The following is a 26,278-nucleotide window of genomic DNA, read 5'->3' as shown; positions in this document are numbered from 1 at the left end:
GAACCTGGGTCTCTTGCATTGCTGGAGGATTCTTTACCATCTGAGCCACAAGGGAAGCCCATAGTACATTCACAATGTTGTATTAATAGCATCACCATCTCTAGTTCTAAAATATTTTTGTCATTGCAAAATAAACCCCAGACCCATTAAGCAGTTACCCCTTATTGCTCCCTCTTCCCAGCTCCTGGCAATCTGCATTTATGGATTTATCTGTTCTGATAGTTCCTATAAATGTATGCCCTTTTGTGTCTGGCTTCTTTCATTTAGCTTAATGTTTTCAAGGTTCATTCACGTTTTAGCCTTTCCTGGTGCTTCGTGCTCTTTGTGGCTGAATAATTATTCATTCTGTGTATTTACTATAATTTGTTTAACTGTTCATCTGTTGATAAACGCTTGGGTTGTTTCTATCTTTTGGCTATTGTGAATAGTGCTGTTATGAACATGTAAGTACAAGGATTTGTTTGAGTACACCTATTTTCAATTGTTCTGGGTAGATACCTAGGAGTAGAATTTTTAGATCATTGGGTAACTCTATGTGTAACTTTTTGAGGAACCATCAAACTGTTTTCTCTAACATTTTAATCAGCAGATGTAAATTCACTTCCTTTCTTGAGGATAAGAGGCATATGAAGTGGCATGCTTTCCCACACCTGGTCCCTTGTTTGTTGTCTTTGATCTTATGCTTTAAGGAAAGATATTAAACTCTGCTTCTTGTTGTCCTAGAGATGCAGAGTTATTTGGATGCTTGAGATAGAAAATATTTGGGGGACTTCCCTGGTGGTGCAGTGATTAAGAATCCACCTGCCAATGCAGGAGACATAGGTTCGATTCCGAGTCCAGGAAGATTCCACGTGCCGCAGAGCAACTAAGCCTGTGCACCACGACTACTGAACCCATGCTCTAGAGCCCATGAGCTGCCGCTACTGAGCCCACACGCCACAGCTACCGAAGCCTGTGCGCCTAGAACCTGTGCTCTGCAACAAGAGAAACCGCTGCGATGAGAAGCCTGTGTACCACAGCTAGAGGATAGCCCCCACTCTCTGCAACTAGAGAAAGCCTGCGTGCAGCAACAAAAGCCCAGCACAGTCAAAAAATAAATAAATTATAAAAAAAGAAAATATTTGGGTAAACTACAAATCCTTCTTGGTGCGGTTAAGTAGTAAGCAAAAGGTAACACCAGCAGCATTTCTGGAGGACTGTTTATGTGCCAGGCATTGCATTAAGAAAGTCACATCCTTGCTCTCACTTAATCCTCATAGTCCAACTATAATACCTATTTGACATAGGAGGAAAACTGAGGCCTCTACCAAGAGTTAAGTTCTCTTCCTCTGGCTCCAGAGTGTTATTGATAAGCCTCTCCTACAAAGAAACTGCAACTGCCACCAGTGATGAATCAGAAGCTGTTCTGTTACGGTCCGCTTTGGCAGATGGATAAAGACGCAGTTATAATACAGTGTGACCAGTGCTATGACAGGTGTGACAATAGGGAGGAAATACACTTAGCCCAGCTCTTAGGTGACAGACTTACCAGAGGAGACAAAATCTAAGTTCCTGTTATTATTTCATTTATAAGTAAATGAGCTTTTGTGCCACTTGGTGAGGCTGGACCCTCCCCCATCCTCCTTTGGCACCACCAGTTCATCATTCCTTGTGCCCAGTGTCTGGCACACAGTAGCTGCTCATTACACACAGGTTAATAAACATATGTGCTTCTGCAGATGGAACTTCCAGGCCCTGTCATGCTGCTGCAGGACTGCAATGCCTGAGACTCCACTCATTTGCTTTCTTGAAACAGCTGTGGGGGCTTCCCAGGTGGCTCAGTGATAAAGAATCCACCTGCCCATGCAGAAGACATGGGTTCCACCCCCAGTATGGAAAGATTCCACATTCTGCAGAGCAACTAAGCCTGTGCACCACAACTTCTGAGCCTGTGCTCCATGACACGAGAAGCCACCACAAGAAGTCCACACACCACAACCACAGAGTAGACCCCACTCGCCACAACTAGAGAACAGGCTGAGCAGCAGCGAAGACCCAGCCAAAAATAAATAAAGAAATAAGCAGCTGTGGCCCAGGTACGAGGGAAAGGAGATGAGGAGAGGTCTAGAACAGCTTTCTTTGTTCTCTCGGTCTGAAAACATCAGGAGACAAGAGAAGGTGGGGAGCAGGGTGGGGAGAGGGGCAAGGCTGTGAAGACATCTCCCCGTGCCCAGGTGAGGAGTCTGTAGAGGTGCCTGGGATCCTGGAACAGACACGGAATGAACTGCTAAACCACTTTCTGAAACTCAAAGTTCTCCGCTTCATCTCAGGGTTGAGTTATTGCATCAAGACTTCCAAACTCATGGCTATCTCATATCTGAGGCAGTTCACCTCGGCCTACAGGGACAAGCAGCAGCAGCCTGGTGGAAAGATCTCTACTCTCCCCGGTGGGTAATCCCTGCTCCTCTTTCCCAGGGGTTTTCAGTGAGATTCGGCCCTCACCTACCTTCCCTGGTTCACATTCAGCCCCTCTCTTACAAAAGGAGAGTTGTAAAAACTCTTGGGAGCCCTGCTGGCCTTGCTTTAGAAGGCAGAAGCTGTCCCAGCCTGGCTCTGGTTGCATTTTATTTATTTATTTACCCTGGGCCACGCTGGGTCCTCTTTGGTATATGGGCTTTCTCTTGTTGTGGTGAGAAGAGGCAATTCATTGAAGAAGAGAAGAAGAGAAGTGCGCAGACTTCTCATTGCTGTGGCTTCTTTCGTTGTGGAGCCTGGGCTCCAGGTGCACAGCCTTCAGTAGTTGCAGCTCACAGGCTCTAGAGCACGGGCTCAGTAGTTGTGATGCATGGGCTTAGTTGCCCCAGACCAGATCTTCCCAGACTAGGGATCGATCCTGTGTCCTCTGCACTGGCAGGAAGATTTCTTAACCACTGGACCACCAGGAAATCCCTCTGGCTTCATTTTTTTTTTCATACACATTTCTTTAAAGTCTTTGTGTGCGTCAAACACTTTCCTGGAGGCTGTGGGGGAATTTAAAAACTAAAACCAGGCACAGGTCCCACCTGCAGGGACCCTCTGCCTATTCCTAGGAAGCTGCCCAGCTCAGCCCAGCCCAGCCGCAGTCATGCCCCCTCATCTAGAGGTGGAAGAAACAGCCTCCCCCAACCCTGGGAATTAGAGCCTGTCCTGGGATCTCTGCTTGCAGGTGCCACCGTTTCCTTGCCCACCACCCAGGCTCTGGACTGTGCCACTCGCAGCATCCCCAACATCTGCTTCACCCCTGCTTGGCTGGCTCTTCAGGCTCAACTTAGCTAAGGTCTTCTTGTTCTTCACAGGCTCAACTTAGCTAAGTCATAAGCTGCTACTCTGGGTTCCTCCCCAACTGTGAAAGCAAGGTCTTCTTGTTCTGCACAGGCCCCAGTCCTGGTCCCTCCACTGCTGCAGCCCTACTGTGTTATAGCACCTTGACCTGGCCCTGCCGAGGCCACTCCAAAGCTCATGGAGATATGAGGGTTCAGGTTCCCAGGGATGACTGTGGGCACCCTGACCTGGAGGAGGTAACATACAGCCTCACACAGACACTCTCAGCTCTCCCAAACCCATAACCATTCAGTTGGTTCACTAACCAATCGACAAGCATTTATTGAGCATCTACCATGTACCAACACTGAACTAGGCATGGGGGATTCCTAGAGGAAAAACCTCTCAAATAGTCTACATCAAGTGGAAAAGTGGATATGAACAGCATCTGTACCACAAGTATACAATAGGAAGACTACGCAAGTATCCACAGTATCTTACATTCATTGTCAGGGAGGTAGGTAGGAGAGGGACAGAAATGTTCAACTGTGATGATCTCTATGTAACTGTGATTCCAGAAAAAGTCCCCAGGTCACTAAATTCTTCTTTTTCTTGCCCTGTCTGCTGAGGGCTGTTCAGTGCACATAGGTCAGAGTTTGCTCTAGTTTTATAGGCCAAAGCATTCCTCATGGGCTGTGCCCAGGACACCCAAAGGCATCTTGCCATACTACACACGGGAGTCATCAATCACTGTGGTCCCTTCTGCATCCTTGAACTCCCCACTGCTGGATTACAGCAGGGGTCACAAGCTCAACACCCACGGGGCCTGACAGATAAAACTAACATTTATGGAATGTGGGCCAGGCGCTGCTTTAGCCACATGACAAAGATGATTCAACTCATCTGATTTCCATAACAATTCAATGGCAGAGGGTCTATTCTGATTATTCTTTTATATCTGAGGGACAGAGGGGTAGAGGGACTTTCCTAGGTCAGACAGCTAGTGAATGGAGGAGGGCAAACAGCCTTTGACCCAAGCTGGTCCACCTGAGAGAGTAACACAGGTAGTGTGGGAATCCCTACAGGACTCGCTGGAAGTTGTGTCTCAACCGACCTCTCTTCACTGACCACATCTACCTCACAGGCTTCCAGCTTGCAGCCTATGATCTCAGGTTGCCCTTCTTACACAAAAAACTCATTTGGTTTCCACCAACCTTGGGCTAAATGTTAATAGTACTGTTACATGGGTAGGCTAACTGAGTGAGTGAGTATGTGTGTGTGTGTGTGTGTGTGTGTGTGTGTATGAAAGAGTTGTTGTTGTTGTTTAACTGCTCAGTTGTGTCTGACTCTTCGACTCCATGGGCTGTAGCCTGCCAGGCTCCTCTGTCCATGGGATTTCCCAGCAAGAATACTGGAATGGGTTGCCATTTGGAGCAATCTCTTTGATCTTAGGCCAGCTGGAACTGACTTTGGTTACCCTCATGGCCCCAGATTGGAATTTGGGATTATCTACACATTTAAGAATATACAAAGAAATAAAGCATGTTTGGAGTTGAGAGGGAAGGAGGCAGAAAACTGACTAGCCACTCAGATTTTCTCACGCAATAATCTGCTTTCATGGTTAAACATGAAAAACGACCCCTGGGCAGGTCCTTGGCCCAGTGCATCATCTTGTTACCCCTGCTCTGTCCTTGGACATTCAAGTCAGAATAAGGAAGGAGGTGAAGAGGGAGAGCAAGTCTCCCAGTAGCATCTCTTCTCCTCAGGCCACAGCTTTAGGAACCCTCACCTTGGGCCAAGCTGTTGCCTGGAATGCCATGGATTAGAGCAGCTGGCTGGGAGAGTGAGCTGTTTGTTGCCATGGTAACAGTGGCAGATTCAAACTCTCCAGATCTGGGCCCGATGCCTGGGCCACCTTGATTGGCTTCTTTCTTTGAGCCAGCTGTGCTTTCTTGAACAGCCTGGAATCCCTTCATTCTCATCCTCACTGCATTTAATCATCCCATTCTCCCGGCAGGTGCCATTTCAAATCCTACCCTCCTCGAAGCCTTGCCTAGATTCCCTCATTGGAATGAACAGCTTCCTTCGTGCTGCTCCCATAACCATGTGCTTGCGTTTCCCTTGGGACATTTAACTAGTCATGCTTCACTGTTCCCCTGTGCTCATCCATTTCCCAGGCAAAAAATAAATTCCTTGATTCACACTCTGTGTCTTTAGTTTGGAATCCCTTACCCAGGAGGTTGGCAGCAAGTTTCACGTCTTGTTAGGCAGATTAGCTGGGAGAGCCTTAGAAAAAAGAAGCTCCTTGTGTGCACAGCAGGTTCTCAACGGATGTGAACTGTATTGAACCGTGGGCCATAGAGAGGGGAAATGGCAGTTCCCTGGCCTCGTTGGACTCAATTGTGTCGACTACCCAGGCTCAGGGAAGGAAGTAAAAAGCCAGCCAAAGGAGTTCCTCTTTCTGAGGAAAAAAAACAGGGAGAACTTTTTGCAGTAATACCAGTGAGGCACTGAGACGCTGAATGTAACACACACTTTCGCTACTCCGTTGACTTGGCGTCTGAGAATTACCAAATGCAATGTTAGCAATTCCTGACAGCAAAATGTGTCAGGAACACAGCCAACTGGGGCTTTCCAAAAGCATGGCAATAGCCTCACTCTCGTGCGATTTATAATATTCAATATGGCATCCTGTGAGGCAAAGGCCCATATCCATTTGAGGCCAGCGATCTTTGGAAGTCAGGTCTCACTGCTGTCATTTCTGCTTTTTGGCACTGACAGCCTCACTGGAGATCCAAAAGTAGCCAGTCACCAAAAAAGGCCTGCAGAGTGTGCCTGCAGTCTGGAATGCCCCCGGCTATCTGGCATCTGAGCCCAGGTTGAATGAATTCTCCAAACCCCAAATACTGAAATTCCAATCGGTAGATTTTTTTTTTTTTCTTTTCCTGAGTATCTTCTGTGTGGCCACAATGCTGGGTGCGAACCCAGAAACCAGCGAATGAGCCCTAGATATTTAGGGGCAGAAGAACTGCCATGTCTGCCACGATTGGCTGTGAGACCTTGGGCAACTCATTGAATTTCAGTGAACTTCAGTTTCCTCATCTAGAAATATGGTCATTCTCTAATTCAACAAATATTTTCCAAGAACAAAACAGGTACAAATATTTTCCAAGAACATGTCCCATCAAATATTTTTCCAAGAACAGAACAGGTGAGAATACATTCTGTCTAGAAAGGAAACAAGTTTCACATCTTGTTAGGTGATTAAATAAACAGTGACTCTAAAGTGGGTTGTGGGCTGTGGTGACAGTACAGGGACAGTGACAGGGTACAGGACAGGGGCTCTAATGAGGTCGTGGGAGGTTTCCTAAGGGGCTGCTGTTTCAGCTGAGACTAAACACGTAGGGACCCGGAGACTGGGGAGTACTGGTTGAAGTGGGATTGGGGGAGAGTTGGGGGGATTTGAGATAAAGACACTTTCATGAGGCCCCAAAGCAGGAAGGCCCACATATCTCAGGGAGTCTGAGAAATGGAAGGTTTTATAAACTGGAAGAGTGACTGGTTGCCATTGTGGGTTCCTCTCCTGTAGCTTTTTGGGAGTTAATACAGTAAGGAGAGTATCACGCTGGGAAATGGAAAAACCAGAGCCTGGTCTGCCCTTGGTCACTGACCAGCTTTGCAATTTTAAACCAATTTTGAACACCCATTTCTGTTCTTTAGTTTATTCATCTGTGAAATAGGGCAAGAAATCCCATCCCTTCTCACATTACAGTGGATTTAATGAAGAAATGTTTGCAGAAGAGAAGTTGTTAAAAAATTAAAATGAGTTATAAGTGCAGGGTCTATGCTAGGACTTTCCCCAGTCATAAATAAATTCAAACCCACTCAGGCATCAGTTTTAAGACTGGAGAAGTGATTGCACCACGGTTTTTCCCCCCTCCCCTCTGCCTCCCTTCCCAAGGGATCAGGAAATAAATCACAGTTTCTTTCTGATTGGTTTGGTGATATTTCATTTCAGTTCATAATCGGATATTGTCTAAGGGAGAAAGTACGCTATTAATAAAAGTTATTTTTTTTAATTGTAATATTTGTGATTACCAAGCCTGGCTGGTTAGGGCAGACTGCCCATGAGCCCAGGGTGGCCCTTAATCCTGCTGTGGCCAAGGCATACTTTGAATTACCGGAGGGATCAGGTGAGAGAATGAAACATTGACATTGCTACGTCTCTCCTGCTCACCAACATTCAGGGCTTTCCTGTTACACCAAACCTCTGCTGAGCCTTCCAAGCCCCCTGAAATCTCACCCACCTTTCTCAAGAGGTTTCTTCACTGCCTTCCCAGTCCCAAACTCTGCACGTGCTGGCCTCAGTACCCCAGCTCTTGCTTTCCCATCCCATCCAGCTCAGCCTAGCTTCCCTTCTCTCACTCGAATGTCCAATCCTCAATGTGATTACACCCAGTACAGGGGCCCTACACAACCTCCATCTCCTCCAGGCTGCCTCTTCCTTAAAACCTAAGCCAACAACCATCACTCTCCCTTCTAACTGTGCATGCATTTTGGCACTTTCTGATATTTATCTTAGACTTTAATTGCTTGTATTATTTTTGAAAATTAAACATTATCAGTTTATCAAGACTCTCATGTATATATAACTTGACTTGCACAACAACACTGGATGGTGAGTGGGGTCAGTGGAGTTATTATCTTCCCGTCTGAGAGATGGGGAACCTAAGGCTTGGGATTCAGGGACCTGCACTGTCGCCTGGCACGACTTACCATGTTCTAAGTTTCATTAAGAAATTCTCCTAACTTTGCTCATTGTTATGTGGCAGCAGGGATGGGACGGGAGTTTGGGAGAGAATAGATGCATGTGTATGTATGTCTGAGTCGCTGTGCTATTCACCCAAAACTATCACAACTGTTAATTGGCTATACCCCAATACAAAATTAAAAGTTAAAAAAAAAAAAAGAAATCCTAGGCTGTGAACCAGATCATACACTTCTCTTTTCCCCCTCAGCACCATGCTGATCACACAGCAGATACTTAACTAACATTTCTTGGAATGAAACCCATATGCAACTACCAGAAAAATAATTGGAATGGCATATTTCACTGATGCAAATCATCACTATTAGTACTATTAGCCTCCTCATAGATAAAGAACAGGATGTTTGCCGAATTATTTTTATTTTAGTGACCCAGTAAACAACTTTAGGGAGGCTCTCGAATGTTCTATACAAACCTCCCCACCCCCACCCCCGCCCCCGGCAGGCAGTCAGAGGGCAGCCACCCCTGCAGTTTCTGCTCCTGCTCACACCAAGCAGCCTGGCCCCACCGACTCTTGCCTCTTGCAAAGGATGGAATGTGTTTATCAGAACCTGCCCGGCAGGGTGGACATGCTTGACCAGCCCTTGGAAATCTGGGGTCATTTGGGCACACGGAGGATCCATGCTACCTAGCACCGCAGCACTGGCACCTCGAGGGGAAAGAGGAGCCTCACTGGTTGGGGTGGGGTCGGGGTGGGGTCCACCCATGCATCCATTCGGGGTTGGAGGCAGGAAGACCTCCCAGCATGGCAGCCAGTTCTCCAAGAACTTCAGGCCACTGTGACTACCTGGCAGAACTGAGGGGTGACGGCTGCTGCCCTGTCCCTACATCAGCCTGGAGTAACACCAGTCGTGACTCTTAAGAACAGCCTAGGTGCACATTCATTTGCCCTGCTGCTCTGACACAAGGACCCAGGCAAGTGCCCACTTCCAGGCGGTGGTTGACTTTGGAAAGTGCCTGCGTACAGTCAGGCCTTCAGAACTGTGCCAGCAGCCTGCCTCCCCCCAGCCCCGTGCCCAGTGCCCTTCTGCAGAGGTGGACCATGCCATCACTTTCTTGTGTCTCTTCCCAGATTTCCCCCATTTGGGAGAAAAAGAAATCGAGGCCCCAAGCGACTGAATGAGCTTCCTGAGGACACACATTAAGTCACAGGTAAGAGTTTAAACTGGCTTCTCATACCACCATGAACTTCCCCTATGTTCCCAAGCTATCTTTTAGCCAAGAATTCAGCTTGTATGAAAATCTACAAGAGTATAAACAAATAAAACCATATATTATTCAAAGCCAGGCCTAGGGGTCTAGAGCCTCATAGACTGTCCACAGAGGAGCAGAGCAGAGCACTCACTTCAAGGGCACTCCCAGGCCCTTCTCTGGCTGCTCCAAGCCAACTCCCATCTCTGGGACCCTCTCCTGCCTTCCAGCCAGCAGGAGAAGGACTACACGTCCTGACCGTTTTGCCCTATCAAAATGTTCCCACCCGATGTCTTATTTCTTCAAGATACTGATACTTTGAGGGTTGGGCTGATAAAATATACATACATACATAGGACTGCTAAGGAAAGATAAAGCTTAAGGCTGGTGTAGAACCTGCTGGGAGAGAAGGTCAGAGTTCCCTGGCCTCTCCCACCATCTCCCCCACCTCCCATTGGCCCCATATGCTTTCCAGAGTGTCTTCCATAATACTTTGAGGTCTCCAGGCAAGGATGGAGCAGAAGTGGTGGATAGGGAGGATGGGGTAGGGCTGAGGGAAGAGTGTGTGTGTGTTTGTGTGTACTCTTTAGTATCTGTGAGGAACTCCCCTACCCTCACAATCCCCAGCTTAAGCAATTTCTTCCATCCGTACTCCCAAATCACTCATGGGCAAAGCCTGCAGCCTCCATGGGTCATTTCAAGGGTGGAGAAGAAAAGATATTAATATGGGCTGGGGGGGCAAAGGCAGGCACACTGAGGGTATCAGGGATAAAGCAAAGCCAGTGGCAGTTCCAGAATTCCTCTAGAACAGGACTTAGGGGTAGCAATCTATTTGCACAGAAACACCTAAAACAGCATTTGATAAGACTGAGAAAATGTCACCTATATCAAAGAAAGAGGGTATTGAGGCAAAAAAGGGGGTGTTACTTGCCTGGCTGGGTGCTCCATCAATGTCTTAGCACATTCGTATATATCTTGTACGTTCACCAACAGTTATTTATCAAAACCGTTAAAATACATCTATATCCACACTCGATGTTGGGGGTACAGATGTAAATGCGTACAGACAGGAAGTGAAGATTCATCCACCAGTAACATCGACTCCTCCGCCCTACCCACCCTCTGCGGCCCAAAGTCTGATGAACCTGAACTGTTTCCACACCGCATTCCACAGGGCTGAGTTATGACTGGAATGAGAATACTTCTGCTCACTCCCTCTATGACTTGGCCTTTACATTTTAAGCCTTAATATTACAGTAAGGTAGCGTTCAGCTTTTAATTGCCCTGAACTTTTGTTAACATTAAATGAAGGGAGAAAATGGAAAGGAAATAAAATTGTATCTGTATTGCTTCTGAGTCGCATAATTGTATATTTTTGCCACCCCATTAGTTTTCGACTATTCCAGCTTATAAACCTCTCCCCCGCCACCACTGAGGAAAATAAATAAGTCCGTCATTCAGCTATTGCTGCAAAGTTTGCCAAACTCTGAGTTCTCTAATATTAAAGGGAGTGATGCAACTTTAAATTCAGAGTCTATTTTTTAATTACCACCTGTGGGAGACCCTGAATCACACAAGTGCTTGGCTGTCTTCTTGCTTTTTCTAAAAACATACCTTCCCTCTAAGCAGATATGACGTTAAACTTCAGTTACTGGAGTCAGGCACAGACTGTGTCCCCTTTATTTGGGGACCAGAGAACGCACTGCCCCTCCCCAACCGCTTCTAAATCCAAGATGACCTCAGAGCCTCAGCTCACACTTTCCAAAAATAAAACTGTACTTCGGCACTTTACCACACCCACCAAAATTGGCTCCAAAATTTTTTACCCAATAGTTTGGAAGAGTGAAAATAAGAACAGTATAACCCAGGTATGTCACTGTAACCATGGCTACAGGTTTTATTAGCACTAATACCAGGATGTGGTCAGATTGGATATATACAGACGGCAAACACAAGCCTGAGTGGTGTCAGTGTGTGCCCATAAATTCTCCAAATTGGAAACGTGGCCCTTAATGACTATGATTCATAAAGGACCTGGGGTGAGGATGGAGGGGGAGTGAGGATGGAGGGAGGGTGAGGGGGTTTTGGGAGGAGATTTAGGGTGGAGGGCTGCATCAGGAAGGGAAGTCAGGGTTCCAATTTTAGCTGTAATTCAGCTTTTGAATACAATCCTCTAACATGCCCCTACCTTGCATTTAGACTGCAGTTTTTGCAGTGTTCTTTGACGTACCTTGTCTATTGTTCACAAGTCTTGACAGATATCTGAGATGGCTAATAGCTGCAGTTCTCAAATGGAAAAGGGGCTCAGAAAGCTTAACTGATTTGCCCAACGTCAGAAGCTTGGAGGATAAGTGAACCCAGAACTAGAACTGGTTCCTCTTAATATTCTTTCCACTGCACCCCTCTGTCAACCTTTTATGTTCTGCTTGGGACATTTGGATATGTATTCATTCCTCTTGCAAACATCCCTCATCCTTATCATTTGTTTAATTAGCCAGAAACCAAGATCAATCCATCAAATTGGAGGTTGACAGCTGGAAAGTAAGGCTTGCCTTTTGTCATCTCTTTTGCAAGCCCCCTGCCTGGCTTCCGGCTACACAGATGATAGCACGAAGAACAGGCAGTGTAGTCCCTGTTCTGGAGGGAGTGTGTGGTCTAATATGCCTCCAGGGACCAGGTAGGTGTCAGGACTGGGTGAAGCCGGCAGGGTGGGGACTGGGGTCCAGTTTAGGGGAACATCAGTCCTTCTAATGCTCCAGCAGATATGGGAGGTTAGTGTAGCCCAATTTTAGGACTCACTAAAGAATGAGAATTGTATATGAAATCAGAGGGGGAAAAAACAAAATGAAATAGAAGTGTCTAAGGGTTGGTTATAGCTCCTGGGCTGTCAGTGAGCACTCTAAGGAGTTTTATGCCTTTAGGTCCCCAGCAGCCACTGTCACGTGTGACATGTTACACTTCTCTTATATTTCTGGTCCTATTAAAATGTGAGCCCCTTAGGGTCACAGGAGATGTCTTAGTTCATCAAGGGTGTGTCCACAGAGTGTGGCACACATGCCAGGCTTTCAAATGCTTGACAGGTGAATGACTGGTGAATACCCCTTCATCCTAGAACAGAGGGTCCAGAGACTGAAGTCATCCGGAGAATGGCAGTTCTAGAGCATAACATTTACAGCAGGGTCTTCTGCACTTCAGTAGCTCCATTATTGTTGTTCAGTTGCTCGGTCATGTCCAGCTCTTTGTGACCCCATGAACTACAAGTTTTGTCCGTTCACAGGAAAAGAGATCAAACTGTACACCAGACTTCCTTGTCCTTCACCGTCTCATGGAGTTTGCTCAAACTCATGTCTACTGAGTCTGTGATGCTATCCAACCATCTCATCCTCTGTTGCCCCCGTCCCTTTCACCCTCAGTTTTTCCCAGCATCAGGGTCTTTTCCAGTGAGCTCTTCCCATCAGGGGGCCAAAGTACTGGAACCCCAGCTTCAGCATCAGTGCTTCCAATGACTCTTCAGGGTTGATTACCTTTAGGGTCGACTGGTTTGATCTCCTTGAAGTCCAAGGGACTCTCAAGAGTCTACTCCAGCACCACAGTTCAAAAGCATCAATTCTTCGGCGATCAGCCTTCTTTATGGTCCAGCTGTCACATCCATACATGACTACATGTCGTCTGGCTGCCATGGAGCGGTTGGAGGGCATGTCCCTGTTAGTCAGGGCCTGACAAAACATCCTCCACTGGAGAAGGGTATTGCAAACCACTTCCGTATTATTGCCTCAAGAACCCTATGAACACAGTGAAAAGTAGCTCCATGGCCTTGGGCAAATTACTTAGTCTCTGATAGCCTCAGTTTCCTTATCTGTATAATGGGGATTTAAAAGACTCACCTCCTGCATTCTTGAATGAGGTCATGTCTGTTGAGCCTTGATTACACACACAGAGTTGGGCACTTAGTAAGAACACAACCAATGGTGGCTTTTGGATTCAACAGATCATTCCCTGTTCCTGTGAAAGGTGATAAGACATTATGCCAACCCTCTGTTTTTGAGGCTTTGGCCTCTGAGGTCTCTGTTAAAAGAGGATAGTCAAAGGAAAACAAGTGAGCATTCTAGCTGAAATGAAGAGGAGAAAGTTGATAGCGATGGACAAGACAAGGTAGCCCTAAGAAACTAGATCCTGGATATCAGGAGGGCTGAAAGAGGGGCGGCAGCTGAGAATGAATGGAAATAAAATTAATGAGAGAGCAGGGGAAAGGCAAATGAGTCTGCCTTGATTCCTAGGATCAGCTGATTAACTTCTTAAACCAGTTCACAGTAAAAGTGAACAAACTCTGCAAAAACTCTATGAATTCTGTAATGAATGGCTGTTTTTACCTTTCACACAATGAGTAGTATAATAAATAGAGCGCTATATGGTTTTCAAGGCAATTTTAAGGCACCCACTGTGTGAAGTGTACTTAGGCAACATGCTTTACACACATTATCTTTATACATATCGTTCATTCACTCACTCATTCATTCATTCATTCATTCATACATTCAACAAATACTTCCAACCCACTGTCTGCCAGGCACTCTGGGGGGTATAAGGAATAAAACAATGTAGTACAGTGGAAAAAACACCTCGCCTTCTGAGAAATGTGCTAATAGCTAATATCTGTGTTTACAGAAGAGAACACTAAACTCAAAGCGCTTAAGTGGATGTTGCCCAGACTCCAAGCCAGTGTTAGTGAAGGAGGCAAAAGTCCTGACTGCGTTGTTTTTTGGTTGAGAAGAAAACCCAAGTTTCCTTGATGATCTAGGGACATAAATACGAGGAAGTTTGTAACTTGCTAACAGGCTGGGGATATTGTATTCAATCACATTTAGCACTGTTGGAATTTTCAGAGTATCAGAGAGACACGATTTTTAGTGTTTATTCCTAAGAGTGACTGAAAACGACTAATTATTGTCAGAGTCCATGACATGCAGCCTTGGGAGACAATGTAATTAGGGAAAGGAAGAGAGAAAGGAAAGGAAGAGAGAGGGAGAAAGAGTAAAGGAGAATAAAGTGGCTAGAGATTTTAGGCCATCCATAACAGAAAGTCAAAGAAAGCCCAGGTGAAAACCCTTTTAAACTCTTTTCATTGTCCTTAAATTATTCTCTAATTCTTTTCCACACATCATCTTTGAGTAGAGAGAAGGTCTTTTTCCTCTGCTGTATTTCCTAGCATAGCTTAATTAATACTTGATTGATTGAAAGATCGACTCATTTGAACCTGGAGTGAAATGGAGCTTTTTAATTTTCTTTTCTGCTGAACCTGAAATAGAGCATATAGTAATTAGGGAAGGATCCCTTGTTATCAGAAAGTCACAGCCACGATGAGCAATTTGTAACAGACCAAAAGGAAGGTAGATGATTATTTGGGACCTGATAAAGCATACTCCCCACTCCCTACTGCTTTCAGTGATATGGGAGTTTCTTGATCATTATTTCCTCCTTAAAAGAGTTTCTTGGCTAGGGATCTGTCTGGACAGTGGGCTAAATGGTGGGTAATTGTCACCAGAGTCTGACCACAGATGTGACTGATGGCCTCTTTTCTATGCCTTTCATTACCCCGGCTCTCTCCTCCAAAACCCGGATTGACTAGTTTACAATTTTTTCAAGATCTCTTGAGTTAATCAGCATTTCATTCATTCATTCATTCATTCAGGGACATATTCAACTCTGGGCATCTAAACAGCATAAAACAGGCAAGGCCCCAGTTCTCAGTGAACTCATTTAGCAGAGCAGGCAGACAGTCCATAAATGTATACGCCACAGTGACAAGAGCACTGCATGTGAATGGGAAATTTCAGAGTAGGAAGAACTACCAGGGCTGTAAGACAGGATGGTGTCGTAGAGACTCACTGGGGGCTTGGCTTCTCGGATGACTTGGTTAACCAAGGCTTCCTGTTGAGCTAATATCTGAGGTTACAGTAAGTAGAAATGCCTTTGTGTGGAGCTCTGCATGTTATGAAGCTGTTGATCATGCCAAGATCTCAGAGAAAATGGACTGAAGGGATTAACAAGGTCCTGCAGGGTGGACAACTCTGAAGTAGGTGTGTCCAGGGCATGGTGAGTGAGGAGGAGAGTACAAGACAAGATTAGAGACGGAGGCAGGGCTAGCTGATGGAGGCATGTCTGGGGTACGGCAAGGAGTTGATTTGACTCCACAGGCATTGGGAAGCTGTGGTGGGTGGGGGCAACGTGATCTGGCTCATTTGGGGAGAACAGGCCATAAACAAGGAAGAGCAGAACCAGAGAGAATAGTTAGGAAGCTGAACAGTAATCCAGGTGAGGGGTGATGACAACCTAGCCGCGACATGGAAAGAAGTGGACACATGTGGGATATGTTTTAGAGAGAGAGGACATGGGAGTGCTGAGGGGTGGGAGGGCTGTGAAGTCAGGGGGCGTACATGAGTCTCCTGGGGCTACTGTGATGAAGCACCGCAGGCTGGGCACTTTAAACAACCCAAGTGGGTTGCCTCACGGTTCTGGGGGCTAGAAATCTGAGATCAAGGTGTTGGGAGGGTTGGGTCCTTCTGAAAGCCATGAAGAGAGGATCTGTTCCAGGCCCCTGTCCTCGGCTTGTCAATGGCCATCTTCTCTCGGCGTCTCTTCATGCTGTCTTCCTCTGTGCAAGTCCACCTTTATTTATGTCCAATTTCCCCTTTTCATAAGGAAACCAGTCATATTGGATTATAGACCCACTTTACTCCAGTATGACTCATCTTAACTAATTTATTGATACATCTGCAAAAATGCTGTGTCCAATTAAGGTCATATTTTGGGATAGTGGTTAGCTCTTCAACATAGACATATACTATATATGTGTGTGTGTGTGTGTGTGTGTGTGTGTGTGTGTATGTGTATAATTCTTTGTGCTGTTCTGCCTTTTAATTTTTCAAAGAAAACAAATAATTACAATATAGTCAGACAAGGGCTGTGATGGTGGGTTATTGGCTCCAGGAGAGCTCAGAAGAGAAAGAAATGGGTTTGGGGAAGTTTTCGGGCAGAGGCCTGACAGTTACAGATCTCCCAGTGGAGTCTGGAAGGACAAGGAGTCCCCCTTTGAATGCACCAAGGGGAGAGGTGAGAAGCCACTCCAGGCAGGTGGAACAGAGCATGTGGCAGTGCGAGAGAGCAGGATGCTTGGGAGAACCTGAGGGAATGTGGCAATGGAGGCAGTGGGGGAGATGAGGCTGGGGTGGGAGCAGGAACCACCAGCTCACAAGCACTTTGTTCCCCTTGCTAAGGAGTCAGGATGATCGTACCAGTGACAAAGAGCCAAAGGTGGGCTGAGCGGGGGAGCATGACCCCATTCTAATTTTAGGAGAGGAACTGAAGAAAGGAAAAACTAGAGACCAGTCTGAGGGCTCGGACAAATGCAGTGGCAAGGTGGGTGAAGAGGAGGGTGCCTCTGCTCCTCTGGATCCTTTGTCTGCTCCGCCACCCTCTGCCTTCTATGCTCATGCCGCCAGAACTCCCTGGTCACCTTTGGTGCTCCCAGGCTCCAACTCCCTCCTAGACTGTGCCAAGCTCTCCCCCATGTCCGGGCCTTCACCCTGCTGTTCCCACCTGTGCACCTCAGCTCAAAGTCACCTCCTCAGAGGCCATGCTGACTGTGTCCTTTACAGCATCAATAGCATCTCTTGGTTTCCGTGTTTGTGTACCTGTTTACCATCCACCTTCTCCCTGCGGAAAACAAGTCGCTTTACCATACCTGCATCATTCCTGACTACATCCGCACGCAGTGCCTAGGGCAGCGTTGACATGCACTGTCATGCAGAAGGAAGAAGGAATGCAGAAGGAAGAAGCAGGGGGGCGGCAACAGAAAGACAGTCTGGTTTGGGGGCAGGATAGAGGCTTATGTTGAACAGAGGAGCCTATCGGGCTGCTATCTATGGGGTCGCAGAGTCGGACACGACTTAAGTGATTTAGCAGCAGCGGCAGCAGCAGCAGAGGCTTATGTCACCCTCTGCCCAGGGATATGAGAGCCCCAGAGATGGTATCCCCATCCTCATATTCTGTATTTTAATTCTGAATTGGTTGCTTTGAAAAAGAATGATGAATGGAATGGAGTTAAGAGCCCCCTTACTACAGGAAAACTAGGGGAAGGAGGGAAAAAATGCCTTTTAAAGGAGAGCTAAAGAATCATGGCACCCAGGCAAGTAGAGATTGGGTAGGAGGCTCACACACTCCCCCATGAAAGGGTAGCTTTCAAATAATAACACAGTAAGAGGACATAACGGGCCTTCCCTGGTGGCTTGGTGGTAAAGAATCCACCTGCCAATGCAGGAGATATGGGTTTGATCTCTGGGTCGGGAAGATCCTCTAGAGATGGAAATGGCAACCCACTCCAGTATTCTTGCCTGGAGAATCCCAGGGACAGAGAAGCCTGGTGGGCTATAGTCCCTGATGTTGCAAAGGAGTCAAACACAACTTAGTGACTAAACAACAATAGCAACAAAGAATCAAAGTCATGGCTCCAGAACCATCCCAAGCTCTAAAAAGGCAAACAAAATGAGCATCCGCTGAGGAGTCAGGGGTGTTTCTTCCGCTGGCCTATTCATCTGGGTCAGATAATAAGGGCACATGTGTCTGTTGCCAGGCGTGGTACCAAGAGGTTTTACCTTTACTGACTCACTTGTTTTCACAACAGCCTATTATTATCAGCTTCATTTTACTATGAAGAAAGTGAGCCGCAGAGAGAGAAGCTGAGTAACCTGCCCAATGGGATAAACAGTGGGTAGCAGTCAGGATTCGAACCGAGGCTATTTGGTCCAGTAACCTGCACTCTGGAGCACTTAGCTAAACCCCTCTTGGGTGGAAGCTGCACTACAAGAGACCTGTTAAATGGATCACATATTTGTTATAATCATTACCAATGTTAGCTTTTTGTCACCTGTATGAGTCAGGATGGGTTAATTGCTATGTCAAATAATTCTTAAATCTCAGTGGCTGCCCCCTACAAAGGTTTCTTTCTCTTCCACTGTTCGCTGTAGTCAGCAAGGTGATCCGCTAGCAGCCATTCAGGAACATCTCCTACCTCTGCTGTCCCAGGGGCCCTGGAGTCCTTCCCTGGGCCCTGTGAGTTGGCCATCCAGTGAGCAAGCAGAGAGAGAACGTGAAGGACCTCAAGAGAGACTTTAGGACCCAGGTCCCACTTCTTGTCCAGAACTCAGTCACATCCCCAGAGGTATCAGAGGGCTAAGAGGCACAGGCTGTCCTGAGCCCAGGATGAGGACATAGTGTACATCTTGTCAACTGCTGTCTCAGTCTTACCTGCAAGGACTTCTATACGAGATACCTGACTGGGGTGGGGGAGATGCTGGGAGTCAGAAGACATTGGTTCTGGTCCTGATCTCACCAACTGTCAACTGTCTGACCTCCAGCAAGACACAGCCTCTTCTGGTCCCAGATTCCTCATCACTAAAGTGAAGGAACTCAACCACATGATCCGTCTCTGGATTCTTCCAACTCAGAATGTCTGTCTGACAAAGCATCAATTCATTATTTTTAATAACCATAGTGCCTTAATCATTTCTGTATTGATGACCTATTTGTGCTTTTGTTCAAAATTGCAACCATAATTATAACATTGATTTTGAAGGAAAATACTATCAATTTTCCTCTAATACTCAATATCCAGTTCCACACCATATATGCATACTCTGCAGGATGGAGGAAGAGGCTCCAACCTGGACTAGTTACTTAAAACAATTAATTAAATTGGAGGAAATACAGATCTCTATTTCATCATGCCTTGAGCCAGGTTTAAGTCATAAAGTCACATTCCACTAGCAGATTATTTTCTGGGATCTGACACTTTTTGTACAAAACAGTACTTACATCTATTAGAGGGCATCTGAGCGTGCCAGGTTAGCAAGGTGAGAACCGTGAAGAAAATATATACCCAGAGAGGCAGAGTTAATAACTGCTGACTGAGGTTCCAGCCGTGCCCTCGCTGCCAGAGAGCCTTGGTTTCTGAAATGTGTGATACTGTCATAACCAAAGGGATTCTACAAAGGATTGCAGGGTGGATCTGAGAGCTGGGCAAGGTTTGGGCAGGCAGGGTACAGAGCCCTAGGGCTGAATAAGATCCTTTATACCCCCAGGAGAGATGGTGGGAGGCTTAGAGCCTGTTGGATGGGATTACTATTTTAGGGAAAAAAACATATATATATATATATATATATAGCAGAGTTGGACACCAGAGAGGAGACTAGGGTTAGAAGACGAGGAGCAGAGCACAGCCCAGAGACAGTCCTCATGTCCCTCGGCCTGACAGTTCCGCTACTGCGTCGGCTGAAGAACGCCCAAGTCAGGCCACGTCCCACCTGCCATCACCACCCTCAGCCTCATCCAGGTGCCATTTTCCCGCACCAGTTATAATCATCTCCTCCTGCTCCCATTCTCGGCAATCTGTTCTCTCACCCCTTGACAGTGTTCTTTATAAAACACAGGTCAAGCCTATTCCCTCCTTGCTTGAAACTCCATGGCCCTTTCGCACACACCAGCCATTGATGTGGCTTAGCCAGCCCAACGGGTGCAGGGCCACCTGCCTCAAGGGCTTCCTGTCCCCCCACCACCCTCCACACACCCTGCTGCTACACCCAGCCACACTGTCCTTTCAGGGCCTTTTCAGGGAAAGCAACGGGTCCAATTGTTCATCTGCAAAAACAAAGCACAGTGAACACATTATGTCCTGTGTTTCCAGACTTTGGGGAGAGGGGACACTTTATCGAGTGTTAACAATTGAACTCATTGCTTGAAATTTAGAGGCACTTCATCTGAAAAGGTATTGGAGAGTTGAAGATAAACACACCACATATATTACTTGAAAGTGCTTTAGATAAGTTTAGTCTAAGTTTTGAGACTTCTCAGACACCTTGACCACATGATTGTTGTGGTTTTCTTGTCATTCAGACCTTAGCAAAGCCATCCTTGCCCAGCGCCTGCCCCAACCTCCCTGATGGGCATCACTCATTTTCTCAGCATCCCAGACTTCCCCTTTGTAGCACTTTCTATGTTACACTTACACACCAGTCTTCAGGCTTCTTTGCTTCCCACATTGGACTTTGAGCATGAGAGGGACAAGGACTGATCCTGCCTATTTCCTGGATACCCAGGACTCAACCCACTTCCTGGCATGCAGTAGGTGCTGCCTAAGTAGTCACAGAAGGGATGAGTAGATGCCATCCTGATTGTCATTTCCTTTGCATCTCTTTCCCTTAACCCCTCCAGGCCAGCAGGCTTACTCCTTCCCCAGTGCTTCTCTCATGCCCTTAACACAGAGCTTGACCACAGGACTCATCACCTTGTGCTTCTGCTATTTCTGTCTCTCCTCCTTACCAGACAGGAAGGAGCTCAGGGTCTGAGTGCACAGGGTCAGACACAGTGGGTGTTCTGTGAATGTCTATTGCATTGAACTATGATCTCAAAAATCACTAAGGACGGTGACTGCAGCCAGGAAATTAAAAGACGCTTGGTCCTTGGAAGAAAAGCTATGACCAACCTAGACAGCATATTCAAAAGCAGACATCACTTTACCAACAAAGGTCAGTCTAGTCAAAGCTATGGCTTTTCCAGTAGTCATGTATGGATGTGAGAGTTGGACTATAAAGAAAACTGAGCACCGAAGAATTGATGCTTTTGAACTGTGGTGTTGGAGAAGACTCTTGAGAGTCCCTTGGACTGCAAGGAGATCCAACCAGTCCATCCTAAAGGATATCAACCCTGAATGTTCATTGGAAGGACGGATGCTGAAGCTGAAACTCCAATACTTTAGCCACCTGATGGGAAGAGCTGATTCACTGGAAAAGACCCTGATGCTGGGAAAGATTGAGGGCAAGAGGAGAAGGCAGCAACAGAGGATAAGATGGTTGGATGGCATCACTAACTCAATGGACATAAGCAAACTCAGGGAGAGAGTGAAGGACAGGGAAGCCTGGCGTGCTGCAGTCCATGGGGTCGCAACGAGTCGAACATGACTTGGCGAATGAACAACAACAATGATCTTCAGGAAAGCAGCTCTGGCCCAGATGCCCTGACTACACAAGAGCAAGAAGTGACCCCCAAGGAGGCTGCCCGCAGCAGGCCTCAGTGCTGCTGCATATGGAGGTGAATGTCTTCCCCACCTCTCCTCGCCCATGATCCATCCATTCTCTCATTCAGCACATGGCTCCTGAGCGTATAGAAAAGGGTCATCACCTCAGCCTGCTCATTCAGCAGTTTTTGAACCTGATAACTGTCCATAAACACTTGGGTTGTTTGTTACAAACATAAATTTCTGGGCGTTTCCTAGACCTACTGAATCAAAATCTCCAGGAGTGTAATTCAGGCACTTGAATCTTTAACCCCCTTGGTGACCCTCAGGCAGCCAGTGTGGCCAGAGTCAGAGGCCGGAGAGGAGACTAGGGCTGCCCTCCTGAGATCCTGCCATCGCCTGAGATCCATCGGTGAGGAGATAACGCAAGCACAGTGATCACCGCAACACAAGGTACGGGCTCAATGGAACAAGTGAAGAAAGGCCCAAGGCAGGGTCTCTGTCCCTTTGGCCCCAGGTTACAATGATGAGATGGCCCCCACACATACTCAGGAGTCTACAGCTGCAGCAGAGGAATCTTTTAAGGTTCTGAGAGAGGCCTGACCCTCCTGCTTCACCCTACCCGTTATAAGAAGGCCAGATTTAAACCATATGGAAAGCACTCTGGAGAAGGTCTCAGGGATTTCAGTTGGCTGCCATTATGATCCTTATTATTAACATTTCTAGAAAGCATTTGCTACCCAACAGACCCCATTCTCCAGCTTTACGTGTATTATTTCACCTAATAGAAATAACAAGAGGTTGGTGCAAAGGAGAATGCCCTGCCCCTTTCTTGGGGAGTTCCAGAAGAAACAGCAGTCTGTGGGCTAGCCTTGGACATGACTCTGGAGCAGCTCTTGGATGTCAGGGATGGACCAGTCATCCCTGTGGCAGGAGCCATCCCTGTCCATTTCCAGGGGTTCCGAAGTCTGGAGAGAGGCTGGGGGCTACAGGGGACTAGGTGCTGTCTCCAGGCCTCGTTTTATGAGCTCAAGAGTCCTCCAGACACTATCAGATGTTCCCCAATGACCCTTCTCCATTCCTGTTGCTGAAAGCCAGAGTCTGAATTACAGCCTCAGAACTGCTGACCAGCCCTAAGCAGGGAGGTCACTGTGATGCCCTTTTCATTTGAATGGAGTAGGGGTCCATGGTTCTTTGGCCATTAAGATTAGGCTAGAGGTGAGAGATGGGGAAGAAAAGCTCAAGGCTAGAATTAGTCAATTGTTATCTGGAGTTCACTCACTACTTTGTAGATTATGTTTCATAGTGTTGTACAGTTTACAAAATGCATTAAACACATTGAGCTCTTAATCTTCACAACCTCATTACAAGGGAAGCTTATTAACTGCATTTTGTAGCTAGCGTTTGGTAACTGGCCAAGGTCACAAGAGTTAACCCAGGACTCAAACCCCCAGGTCTTCTGGCTCCAGGACCTCTGTTCGCCATCAATACCTCACATGCAGGCAGACAGAAGTTTGTGGGAAGAATGAATGAATGACTCTCTCTCAGCTAAATACTAAGGAGGACATAGAGAGGAATACTACTTGGTTTCAGGAAAACTGAAAGAAACTTCTCCCCTCTTCTGTCTCCTCACACCCACCCCCACAACCACAATCAAGGTTGGTTAGCACCTATTGTCCATTTTACGAGAAGAGATGAATTTTTTTCAGTGTCAGCAACACTTGAGAGCTGACAAAAGGATGGGGTCTCCCAGAGGGCATTTCTAGGCCAAAGTGTGGCTCCTTTTGCAAAAAACATTCCACAGAAGCTCTGACTTTTTTAATTCATACCACCAAGGAGATATTTGATTGTTTCCTGGAAATGCTAATAATGCAAAGCTCATAAATACTAATGAAATGCTATAGATTAGCAGAGCTCAGCAAGTAACCTGGGGGGTGGGGGTTGCCTAGAAGAGAATTCTTAGATTAAAAAATATAAAGAATACCTTTTAATCGAATTTTCCCCAGACAGGGTTCCCAAGTGTTAATGAATATTCTCTTTGGCCATATGGAGAGTAGACTCAAATAAGTACCTTTAGGAATCTAGAAGCTAATTATTGACTTAGCTTTTGCTTGAAAAGAAATCTGTTTATTCACATGGCTATTTTAGGTGCCATGGGATGGATGAGTTTGAGCCAAAGTTGGGAGGGGTGGGAGGGCCTGGAATGTTGAAATAAAGACATAATTCAAAGGCATGCTTTTATTTCATCCAACTAAGCAACCTAAGCTGGAATTTGCTTCTTCTTCTTGTCTATTGACATGATCCGTTGATGATACTAAGTCCCGTGAAATGTAGGAGGCTCCATGATATCAAAAACTATATCTTTGTCATTCATTCCTGAATCTTCAATACCAAACACAGTTTGTGGTACATATCAGGTGTTCAATAAATATTTGCTAAATGACTGAAGTGCTCTCTTAAAACATCTTCCAGAGCTTTCCAGACCCTCTTATCTTTCCCTGAAGGGAAGCTCTGATCACAACATCTTCCTATTATGTGCTCAGTCATGTCTGACTCTTTGTGACCCCAAGGGCTGTAGCCCACCAGGGCTCTGACCATGGGATTCTCCAAGCAAGAATACTGGAGTGGGTTGCCATTTCCTTCTCTGGGGTTCTTCCCAACCCAGAGATCGAACTGGTATCTCTTGCATCTCCTAAAATTGGCAGGAGGACTTTTTACCACTGGCATCACCTGGGAAGCCCATTATAGAGCCCCTCCCCGCAAAGAAACACACCCTGTGAAGGTCATCTCTAACCTGGCCACAGCCTACGGTCCTTCACTCTCCCACCCTGAGCTCCAGGCTCATCAGAAGGTCCCCTGTTCTCCTGCTGATGTTCTAGAAGTTTCTCTGCCTGGGATCTTTGACATATTTTTCACACGTCTGTCAAGAGCCTACTAGTCTCTCAAGGTCAAGTGGCTCTACTTTCATGAATACTGCCTTACTGTTCTCCAGGAGCTCCACGACCTTCTCTCTCTGGCTGAACCCAGAGTGGGCCCTGATTCACATATGCTCCCCACAGAGACCAGCAGGACCCCGGCACAAGAAAGCTTGTCAGTAAATGTGGTCTGCTGCTATCTAATTTGAATCATAGAAATCAGTCCAAGGAGCCTTTGGTTCTCAAAACTGTATGTGTAGGAAGGATCGGCTTAGAGAAAGGCACCCAAAGCCTTCCTACAACAGAACAGAAAAATCCCTCTGGGTCAAAAAAAACAGGACCATATAAGGCTGAGGTCAAAGCAAAGATTATGGCAAAGGGAGGAGAATCCAGAGGAGAGTGAGGGGTGTTAGAAGGAACAGGCGCCGGGCTGGCCCCTCTGAGGGGTCTGGGGAGACCAAGTGTGGTTTTCCTCTGTAAAGAACCTGTGCACTTGATGGTGTACAGGCAAGTCCGTGGCATGTGATATTTCAGACACTGGAGGGGCTCAGGCTCCAGCGAGGACACATAACTTCTCAGGATGCTCATCTTTGTTGCACATTGAGTTTAAGTTCAGATGCCAGTATGCTTTCTATAAACCTCCCCTTGGGCAGGACTGGATTTATATTGTATGTGTCTTCATGCATTTTTGAGGTATCTGACAATGGGAAATAAATTTCTTTGTAGTCTCTTTCTACAGCAGACTGGGATAAATGTTGACTGGGATAAATGTTTCAGTTGATCTAGGGGATGGCAGAGGATTCTATAAACCCTGGGCTACTTGCCAAAAATGGGTTAATTCCACATGAAGAAATCGGAGGCCCAGAGCCATGCTATGAATGGCTCAGCCCTTGGGGATCTGGAGCCAAGCTTCCCAGAATCCTCAGGGCCAGCTCTGCTACTCACACACTGTGTGACCTGTGCCTGCATCTCTTTGGCTGTAGGATGGGAGGAATAACTGTACCTCCTGCATAAGCCTGTGATAAAGTCCAAGAGAGTCAACAGGCGCAAGGTGCTTAGAACAGTGCCCGGCATGTAATAAGTGCCATCTTTTAAAAAATAATTTTATTTCTTTAATATGTATTTATTTACTCAGCTGCATCAGGTCTTACTGCATTATGTGGGATCTTTCGTTGTGGTGCGTGGACTCCAGAACGCGTGGACTCTGAAGCACATGGGCTTAGTTGCCCTGCAGCATATAATATGTTAAGGTTCCCAGACCAGGGATCAAACCCATGTCCTCTGCATTGCAAGATGGATTCTTAACCACTGGACCACCAGGGGAGTCCCATGAGTGCCACCGTATAACATGATGTCAGGCTCCTTGGGCCCAATGGCACAGAAGCAGGTGCCAATTTATACAACCGCATAAGCTGTATAAGTAATGTTATGAGGGGGTGGGGCCACATGCCTGCAGACCAGGATAGAGATCCTGGGTGGGGCCTGGATGGACACATGGGCACTGGGACACCAAGAGTGCGTGTTATCCAAGGAATGAGACCTCCAAGCACAGCTGCTGGGACACCGTGTATAACACACCCCCCAGATGCATAACACACACACTTATGCTCCAGTGCAGGACAACCCAGTGAAGCCTGAATTTCAGGATGACTCTGGACCTAGGTCCCCCCTGGTGCGTCCCTCCACTCACAATGCACCATCCTGTTGCTCACTTAAAAGATATAATTCACATGAAGGTGGCTTAGAAAAATATCAAGTAAAATATAAAGTAATGTTACCATCCTTAGTTTTTCTGCTTGCCCGGCAGCCTTGGAGAGTGCTGGACCCATTGTTCAGAGGTCTGGGTGTTCATCACAGCTTTGTGTGTGATGAGAAGCACACATGTGCTTGTGTGTCACCTCACAGACAGGTCACCCCACCACTCTGGGCCTCAGCTTCTGCATCTTGAAGTGAGACAGCTGGTCAGGATGATTTCTAAGCTCTCCAGCCTGAAAATCA

General features: G+C 46.6%; 1 protein-coding gene across 6 annotated transcripts in view; it reads left to right on the top strand.

The window, feature by feature from the left end:
* KIAA0040 (KIAA0040 ortholog) overlaps nucleotides 1-26,278 on the top strand; it is a 46,887-nt gene that overhangs the window by 9,082 nt on the left and 11,527 nt on the right. For 2 of the 6 annotated variants that reach the window (XR_011560886.1, XM_019976625.2), the window contains exon 2: nucleotides 9,180-9,259. The gene's annotated coding sequence lies outside the window, so the exon portion shown is untranslated. The other 4 variants (XM_019976627.2, XR_011560887.1, XM_019976628.2 and 1 more) reach the window with 4 other exon arrangements.

This window comes from Bos indicus, chromosome 16, assembly GCF_029378745.1.
Source record: "Bos indicus isolate NIAB-ARS_2022 breed Sahiwal x Tharparkar chromosome 16, NIAB-ARS_B.indTharparkar_mat_pri_1.0, whole genome shotgun sequence".
Taxonomy (NCBI): Eukaryota; Metazoa; Chordata; class Mammalia; order Artiodactyla; family Bovidae; genus Bos; species Bos indicus.
This window is presented reverse-complemented; position numbering and strand designations above follow the sequence as displayed.